This window comes from Macrobrachium rosenbergii, chromosome 33 (assembly GCF_040412425.1).
Source record: "Macrobrachium rosenbergii isolate ZJJX-2024 chromosome 33, ASM4041242v1, whole genome shotgun sequence".
In the NCBI taxonomy this organism is placed as follows: Eukaryota; Metazoa; Arthropoda; class Malacostraca; order Decapoda; family Palaemonidae; genus Macrobrachium; species Macrobrachium rosenbergii.
Genome location: NC_089773.1, coordinates 6,472,501 through 6,482,500, shown reverse-complemented (window position 1 = coordinate 6,482,500; position 10,000 = coordinate 6,472,501). Strand labels below are relative to the sequence as shown.

The 10,000-nt window shown below is 41.9% G+C and overlaps 1 protein-coding gene across 1 annotated transcript in view; it reads right to left on the bottom strand.

Annotated features, from left to right (window-relative positions):
• The window catches only part of spen (split ends), a 198,789-nt gene that overhangs the window by 39,132 nt on the left and 149,657 nt on the right, over nt 1-10,000 (bottom strand).

Genomic DNA, 10,000 nt, shown 5'->3' with positions numbered 1-10,000 from the left:
TAAATGAGAAATGAAGGAAATGAAATATCACAACCCTTTAACTCTTTATCCATTCATATCGGCCGATATGAATGGATAAAGAGCCTGGCTGAAGACATCAATGACTGGAAGACTATGGAACCGCTATGAATGAATGAATAAGGAATTTAGGCGGCAAGAAAACTCATTAGACCGAAGGAATTCAGAAAACTGTCCTATTCGCAAGCATGGAAAGATAGACTTTCTGTATTTACGGACTTCCTCTGAACATCAGTCTGTCAACGTTCATAATTTATTTACATTTTTATCTATTTCTTTATTAATTTAACCTTTTCCTTTTTGTATTTCCTATTACCTTCTGTTGTTGCTTGCGAATGAACACCATTATATTCTCTGGAAGCTTGAATTTCAAGTCAATGGCCCTGTGGTGGGCTTGTTCCATATGAATAGGGTTCATTTTCTGAATAATAATAATAATAATAATAATAATAATAATAATAATAATTATAATTATAATAATAATACGTACTACTTGACACCTGGTCACATACTGAAGTCACAGTTTAACGGATTTTAAAAATCCGTAAATAAAATGAGGCAAGTTGTAAACGAATAAGTATAAAGGAGAGAGAGAATTTACGTACAGTTTCACCCTGTGAGGTGGGAATTACCTAGTCGAAGCACTCCCGTTTTTATGATGTACATTTTGACGGAGAATGGACGCCACCTCTCTCTCCAACCCAGCTGCAACCCACTATTCTCGACTAAAACTAGGTGCCTAATCCATTGCTAAATTGGGAAAGAGCCCACACCGTCCCTTCTCGTCCGGTTCGAGACTCGAACACCGGTTCTCCAAGGTTCCCCTTCAAGAGTCAAAACTCCCCCTAAACGTTACCTCCACCAACAAACCTCCTCACCCTGTCTCCTCTCCCTCCCCGAAAATTCCTCCCTCCCCTCCCCTACCTCCAACACAAAGGCGACGTGTGTGAGTGTGAGTCACTGCCTCTTTCTGAGAATTGTCTCCAACAGGCGATTCCAGTGTTTAAGACCTTCGGCTGTTCCTCCACGCCTGGCGGTTTCCCTGGGAAGATGGATACGCTCCCTCCCTACAGTCATTTCCTTGTTGGAGAGAGAGAGAGAGAGAGAGAGAGAGAGAGAGAGAGAGAGAGAGAGAGAGAGAGAGAGACTCAAAACTGGCAAGACTTCACAGACTTAAATGTCCAGACGTATATAACAACGTGAAAATCGAGGTGAGGTACCGATATCAATGACAAATATCAACCCACAAAATCAGGCGACTACAAACAAAATACAGAGAGACTTTCGAAAGATTTATAAACCTTTAAAAACCGGAATAAAGTCGTCATTCCATTCCATAAAGCGACCATAACCACTGGCGTTTAGGATGCACAATCAACCAGTCTCTTCCTGGACATTTCTTCCCACCACCCAGGCCACAAAACCAACACTGGGAAAAAAAAGATGATAATTAACCCCGCTAATATATCAAGTCTAAATCCAATCGCAGGGATGTAACGCAACTCCTACAGTTAAAAAGGATGCTACAGGGAAGCCACATTCGTTGCAGCATTAAGAGGACGTTGCATAATCAAAACCAGATCAGCTTTGCAAGGAGGAGTGTTGAGATGCGTCGCGATTGTTTTAAGGTATTGTTGGGAGGTAAATTTTGATTCCTTTCAACACCTACACAGACTCGAGCCGCAAGGATACAACTCGTCCCTAGTTTGACGAACTGCCATAAGCCATTTTTCCCCATTCTGAGAAAACTAGCTTTGGATCTTACTCACAGCTTCTAATCGGCTCATCTTTTGGGGAATTGTGGATGGAAAATGTGAAAAGGCAGACAGATTAAATTTTGATACGTTACAGAGTATCAAAACAGGAGACACTATGTGGAAAACTCAAAAACTTAACAAAAAGATAATGGGAAACGCCCGTTCCGTCCAAAGGGACGAATTTAGAAGTTCTCATTGCTGCTGATGGCTACACCTACTTGTCACAGACTTGTCACAGATTACCGTATCTGCTGGTTATAGGTATTAGCCCTGCTAGTTGCAAGTGACGAGTCCTAAACGCGGGAAATCAAGGTAACCATTAATAAAATTCCATTTACGAAAACGAGGGGCCATTCAAACGGTCTTAAACAAGAGCAAGTGTTGAGAGATTCCTTCAACCAAAGATCTGCGGTCAAGACATTCCAATAAAGACCGAATTTGAGGTCACGACCTCTCAATACAGACCAAATTTAGAGAAATCTGGGTTTGGCAATGGCTGGGTTGAACATCCACAAACTGAATCCTGCCCTAAACGTACGTTCGTTTTCCTTAATCACAAATGATTTTGAAAACGTGTCGGAAACGATGTCGGTTACGAAAACGGTTGGTGTAAGTCACCACGGGTCACATCAAACGTTTATCAAACAAGGGATAAATAAAATGTATAAAAATGGTTTTTTATGCAGTATAAGAAAGCGTTATTCTTCTGAACAGAAAGACTAAACACGCACGCACGCGCAAGCTAATAGTCAGTGTTCATGTCTATACGATACGCATTTCTATATTCGTAGTTGAAGCCGAAAAGAGAGAGAGAATTTGGCGTTTCTACAATATGAAAATTTGACAGAGAGAGAGAGAGAGATGATTATGACGTTCCTACAAAATGAAAATTTACTGGCAATGAAGAGAGAGAGAGAGATTTTGGCGTATCTACAGGATAACATATTTACAACGCCTTATGATGATTATTGAACCGGACAAAACACACACACACACACATCAAAGCGACCCATCAAAACGACCTATTACAAAACACCAGAGCGATCTATTACAAAGAGTGTACTCTTGAAAGGCTAAACCAAACGCAGGGAGTGAGATTCTAAAACGACCTAAAAACCGAGGTCACTCTAAACCGACCCACGGAACAATACATCAACACACAACCAACCCGGATACATCGACCTGTCTCCATCTTGGAGAGGAGAGGAGGCCTTTTACGAAGATGCTGAAAGAGAGAGACAGAGAGAGAGAGAGAGAGAGAGAGATAGGGAAGGTCAAAGCATCAAGCTAGTTTATTGTGGAACACACTGACCTATGATATTACGTACCCGCTCTAAAAATATCAAGGGAGAGAGAGAGAGAAGTGAGTCCATCATCTGGATATGATAAGTGTGTATTTTGACGGAGTACCAATCACTATATCTTGCTTTATTCAGAGAGAGAGAGAGAGAGAGCGAGCAAACACCGACCCTACCAAAACGAATCATACTCTCAAATCGTATATTTCCCCTCTACTGCCAAGTTTGGAATTTTCTTTCTGCTTTTGTTTTTCCATGACGTATAGTCTTCCTTCCCAGTTCCCTCACTGACTTTGGCTTGAAAAACAAGATTCATAAATAGGGCTCTCACAGCAGAGATGTGTTCGACCAACAGGACGCAGAGAGAGAGAGAGAGAGAGAGAGAGAGAGAGAGAGAGAGAGAGAGAGAGAGAGAGAGAGAAAGGACGTCAACTCCTACCGGAACAAGCGTTGCCAATTCCATGTAGCCAGGAAACAAATTTACTCGAGGCATTAATGCAAATGAAGTATTAAATTGTGGGAAGATACGAAAAGTTATTCTAACAGAGGAATGAAAGAGGACGCTGTGTTCTGTGGTCATGACATCACAACCACTGTACACAATATCAGATGTAATCAATTGTCATAACATCACCCGTAAAGGTTAAAGGGGAATTATTGTCGGTTAAAATCCTCTACTTCAATATCACTATACCAAGTAACTTCGTACTGAACAGCTTCAAATTAAGTATCTTTCTTTTTTTTTTTCTTTAAATCTTCAGCTGAAAGCACTCATTATAAATCCAAGAGGCCCCCCCAAAAGTGAAATCAACCTGCAGAGAGAGAGAGAGAGAGAGAGAGAGAGAGAGAGAGAGAGAGAGAGAGAGAGAGAGAGAGAGAGAGAGAGAGAGAGAGAGAGGCAAGTTATGGGAAAAGGTAATAAATAAATATGAGGGAATGGAGAATAACACCGACACCCCTGAATTCCGGAGACGCCATCAGCTGAGAAAGCATTCTAGTTGTACATTGACTGATTTATTTATTTTAGCATACATGCCAAACACGGGCAACTAAGGTCATTCAACGCTGAAACGGAAATTGACAGTAAAAGTTTGAAAGGTGTAACGGGAAGAAAACCCCTCAGTTGCACTATGAATTAATTGTTAGGAGAGGGTGGACAGTAAGATGGAAGAAAGAGAATATGAACGGAGGTAGGGCAAAAGGAATAAAAGAGGTTGCAGCTGGGGGCCGAAGCAGCATTTACTAACCAAAACACAATCACTGTTAAAAGAGTTTAATGCAATATCATAATCTTGAAACAATTACATGACCTGACATGAATACGGTACACGGGAAAAAGACCTAACATGAATACTGTACACGGGAAAAAGACCTAACATGAATACTGTACACGGGAAAAAGACCTAACGTTTAATACGGTACAAGGGAAAAAGACCTAACATGAATACGGTACACGCGAAAAAGAGCTAACATGAATACGGTACACGGGAAAAAGACCTAAAATGAATATGGTACACGGGAAAAAGACCTAACATGAATACGGTACACGGGAAAAAGACCTAACATGAATACGGTACACGGGAAAAAGACCTACCATGAATACGGTACACGGGAAAAAGACCTACCATGAATACGGTACACGGGAAAAAGACCTAACCTTTAATACGGTACGCAGGAAAAAGACCTAACGTTAATACGGTGCACGGGAAAAAGACCTAACGTTAATACGGTACACGGGAAAAAGACCTAACGTGAATACGGTACACGGGAAACACATCGTCGCTGAAATCACAAAGATTCTGATGCACAGACAGTAAAAGTACACGGGATCACATGAACTCGTTTCCACAAACGCTTCAATGATCACCTCTTGCGCTACGAGGAACTCCGTTTCATAACGCGACCTCTCTCTCTCTCTCTCTCTCTCTCTCTCTCTCTCTCTCTCTCTCTCTCTCTCTCTCTCTCTCTCTCTCACAGCACGTGAGACACGATTTTTCGTTGCCCAAAGTCCTTTTCTTCACACGACCTGGGGTAGAATGAATTATAAGATTCTTAAAAGGACATAATTAACTAATTTATATCTTGCTGTATATATTACAAAAAAGACAGAGTAAATAAATTAACTATTCGGCCCTAAGAATCATAAAGTACAAAATACATGCGTATGAGACAATACCATATGCTAATATCCACTACACCATGTAAAATTCAGGATGCTGTGTAATTAGAACATCCAAAATTCAAGCGAAGATGCACTGCATTGCAGCCGTAATGTACTGTAATTCACCTTGTATTTTATTAATCGCTCTATCTTTCCATCTAGTCATTTTAATTTATTCACCTGTTTTCTCCTTCTTAATAACTGTTCTCTCCTTTCTGTAATTCCCATTATCTTCTGTTACCTCTTTTAAATGAACACCTTAACATTCTCTGGAAGCTTGTTAATTTCAAGTCAATGGCCCCCGTGGTGGGATTGTTCTATATGAATAGGGTTCTTCATCTTCTGAATAACAACATATAATAATAACAATTTATGAATATATTATACAATACTATCGAGCACGCGGCCAACTTCCAACTAGCAACGCGGATGGTAACACCTCCAGCTAAGTTTCAAGTTAAGACACGTTATCCTTGTAACAAGGATTACTGCGCAATCCCTTCCTGAGAGAGAGAGAGAGAGAGAGAGAGAGAGAGAGAGAGAGAGAGAGAGAGAGAGAGAGAGAGAGAGAGACCAAATACCGTTTAAAGGAAGAATCATATATGCTGTTACAGCCTACGAGAGAGAGAGAGAGAGGCCAAATACCGTTTAAAGGAAGAATCATATATGCTGTTACAGCCTACTAGAGAGAGAGAGAGAGAGAGAGAGAGAGAGAGAGAGAGAGAGAGAGACCAAATACCGTTTAAAGGAAGAATCATATATGCTGTTACAGCCTACGAGAGAGAGAGAGAGAGAGAGAGAGAGAGAGAGAGAGAGAGAGAGAGAGAGAGAGAGAGAGACCAAATACCGTTTAAAGGAAGAATCATATATGCTATTACAGCCTACGAGAGAGAGAGAGAGAGAGAGAGAGAGAGAGAGAGAGAGAGAGAGAGAGAGAGAGAGAGAGACCAAATACCGTTTAAAGGAAGAATCATATATGCTGTTACAGCCTACGAGAGAGAGAGAGAGAGAGGCCAAATACCGTTTAAAGGAAGAATCATATATGCTGTTACAGCCTACGAGAGAGAGAGAGAGAGAGAGAGAGAGAGAGAGAGAGAGAGAGAGAGAGAGAGAGAGAGAGAGAGAGAGAGAGAGAGAGAGAGAGACCAAATACCGTTTAAAGGAAGAATCATATATGCTGTTACAGCCTGAGAGAGAGAGAGAGAGAGAGAGAGAGAGAGAGAGAGAGAGAGAGAGAGAGAGAGAGAGAGAGAGAGACCAAATACCGTTTAAAGGAAGAATCATATATGCTGTTACAGCCTACGAGAGAGAGAGAGAGAGAGAGAGAGAGAGAGAGAGAGAGAGACCAAATACCGTTTAAAGGAAGAATCATATATGCTGTTACAGCCTACGAGAGAGAGAGAGAGAGAGAGAGAGAGAGAGAAAGACCAAATAAAGGAAGAATCATATATGCTGTTACAGCCTACGAGAGAGAGAGAGAGAGAGAGAGAGAGAGAGAGAGAGAGAGAGACCAAATACTGTTTAAAGGAAGAATCATATATGCTGTTACAGCCTAGAGAGAGAGAGAGAGAGAGAGAGAGAGAGAGAGAGAGAGAGAGAGAGAGAGAGAGAGAGAGAGAGACCAAATACCGTTCAAAGGAAGAATAATATATGCTATTACAGCCTCTGAGAGAGAGAGAGAGAGAGAGAGAGAGAGAGAGAGAGAGAGAGAGAGAGAGAGAGAGAGAGAGAGAGAGCACTTAACGACAATAACAAGACCAGACATTTACCCACCCGACAGTTAACAGTTCATTGCTTGCTTAAGAGTGGCAGTTCAAACACGCACGATTCATCATCACCGGAAGCCAGCAACGGTTTCAAACGGGTTCACGAGACACCGAGAGAGAGAGAGAGAGAGAGAGAGAGAGAGAGAGAGAGAGAGAGAGAATGCACGAGTACAGTGGAACATGCGGTAGACAAAACAATGGAACTGCCAACCCCACCTCTTCCTTTAAATGAGAGAGAGAGAGAGAGAGTTTTCTCACAAAACCAGACAATGCACCACGAAACCCAATGACTGGTAACCAAACTTTGCCAGTTACGAAACAAAGCCATCTGGTTTTTGACCTGAGATGTCACGCCTACGTGACCTTAAGTCAACGATGGAGAAGGTAACTATAAAACATGATAAATAAAGTATCTATCTGTCTATCTATCTATATAATCAACCTTCCAACTCAAAATCCACGTCTCGACACCACCACACAAACCTCCTCTAATTTCCGCGCTTGAAGGAACAGCTAGCAAGCCACTTTCACCAAGGTAACAGATAGACGAATGCATGGAGAAGGGGGGCGATTGGGGAAGAGCAAGCAGGGGGAGAGGGGAGAGGGAGGGGGAAGAGGAGGAGGAAGAGGGGAGAAGCGAGTGCGTGCGTGCGTGCGCGCACAGGCAGCACAATCAACATCATCGCAGGCAACGGAGTCGTCGACAAAGACCGAGTGACCTCCCCAACACCGCCAGTTACGAGCCCCTCTCTCTCTCTCTCTCTCTCTCTCTCTCTCTCTCTCTCTCTCTCTCTCTCTCTAAAACCGCAAGAAACACGTCGAGCACTCTCCAAAGGGCAGGAGAGAGAGAGAGAGACAGTTATTCTCTCTTGATCAACTCCAACACGACGCGGGTCCACCTTTCTTATAGATGATCTGCAAGAAGAGGAGCAACAACAACACCGTTTTCTTCTTCTTCGTCATTCTCGTACATCTGTCATCCGAATCAACCCTTTTGAAAGACTGGTTACGAAAAGCTGGTGTGAAGTTTTATCATCTGTCCGTTTGCGGAAGATTGCATGTACTGTATATGCAGAGCGAAGCTCCGCCATTTCTGAAATAATGATGGATTTTGCACAAGATGGAAATATAAGTATAAAGGCTTGTCTTTTACGCTGTGTGGAACTTATGATGTCGATAGCAAAGCATTTGAAGATGTGTTATAGAATAAGGTATTTGTATAAAACGTATTGATGTTTTAGAATGAAGTGTGTGCATGCATGCATACATGCATACATACATACATACATACATACACACACACACATACACACACACATATATATATATGTGTGTGTGTGTGTGTGTGTATTATATATATAATACGGTACTTGAGAAAGAACATATAAAAAAAGAAATACTTTGAAGCTGCATAATAAACTAGAGTACAAGACAATGCATTCTGTTCTATAATTAGATATTTCAAAACACACAATTCGAACACTCCTTGAAGATACTCAGTACGGGTATCGAGAAGAGGTGAACCAAAGGGTTCTTTCAAAAAAAAAAAAAATCGTAATAAAAACACACACACACTGCGCGCAAGTCCAGACTGGCAGGGCTACCCAAAATTCAAGGACGTCCCATGCAACTGATTACAGAAGTCTTAGGAAAAGAGCACAATATTCCACACACACCAAAATCAAACCGTTTTCCTTTAAACGCCTTCCCTCGAAAGATTGGCCGAGATACTGTGAACGCCACATTCATACACACACACACACAAGACTATCGTCCGCAGCAGCAGCAGCATTGTGTACAGGCGCGCGCGCGCACGCCCAAAAATCACCACGGGAATAAATAAAATAGTTTTCCTCATAGTCTACACGCAATAGCCTTGTAGATTCGATTAAGCCTCTTGGGTGGGGATGAGGTGGGGTGGTGAATGAGGGAGGAGGGAAGGGTGGGGGTGGGGGGTACAGACCACTAGTATGGATTCCAATCACCCACCACAGCCAGAGAGAGAGGGCTGGAGGGTTAACCAAGGACAGAGAGGCAGGCAGGCAGGCATGCATGCACAGTTGCAATTGCAAGCAGACACCATCTGCAGGGGACTTTCAATCCACGGCGAGCACGTAAGGGACCCCTGCTGCTTGCTACTCTCACTACGCATGCGCGAGACTGGAGGACGTGCGTGCGTGCGTGTGGATGTGCGGACGGGGGTGGGAAGGGAATTTCTATTGACTGGTTGAATTACATCACCTGGCGTTGCAATGTTTAATAGAGGTCATTCACCATGAATGTACACTGCGGTCATGTTTCGGTTGGTGTAAATTTCGAAACACATTCCAGTTATGAATTTCATATATCTTTTGAGAGAGAGAGAGAGAGAGAGAGAGAGAGAGAGAGAGAGAGAGAGAGAGAGAGAATATAGTTCGCTGCAATTTCACTGGGGTAGCTGGTATCAAAGGCACCAGAAGGTGACCTACTGACGAGAGAGAGAGAGAGAGAGAGAGAGAGAGAGAGAGAGAGAGGTATGAGGGGGGAAAAGGGGAATGAAAAACCAAAGGACGGAATACATTGAATTAAGAAAGCATGAACATAAGTGACAGATTAATGACGGGAACATCTGAACCGGAAAGGGAGGATTTATAATAAATCCTTAAGATGAAACTTCTGATCTATTGATTGACTTGATACTGACAGTGGCGTATCATCTATGAGTATTTTGAAAGATTTACTTATGAAAAATGTACTGCAATGACGTAACATTTCACCATGAAAATGGATGAAAAGAATTATTATTATTATTATATTATTATTATTATCATCATTATTATTATTATAAAAACGCGTTTTCTCTGACAAAGTTGAAACAAGTTATTATAATGCTAATATATATAATTTACGCAGATTTGAGAGAGAGAGAGAGAGAGAGAGAGAATAAATAGCAAACCTTATTAAGTCAAAATTAACTGGAAAGGTTAGAACTGAGAGAGAGTAAATCTTCTCAAGTCAAAA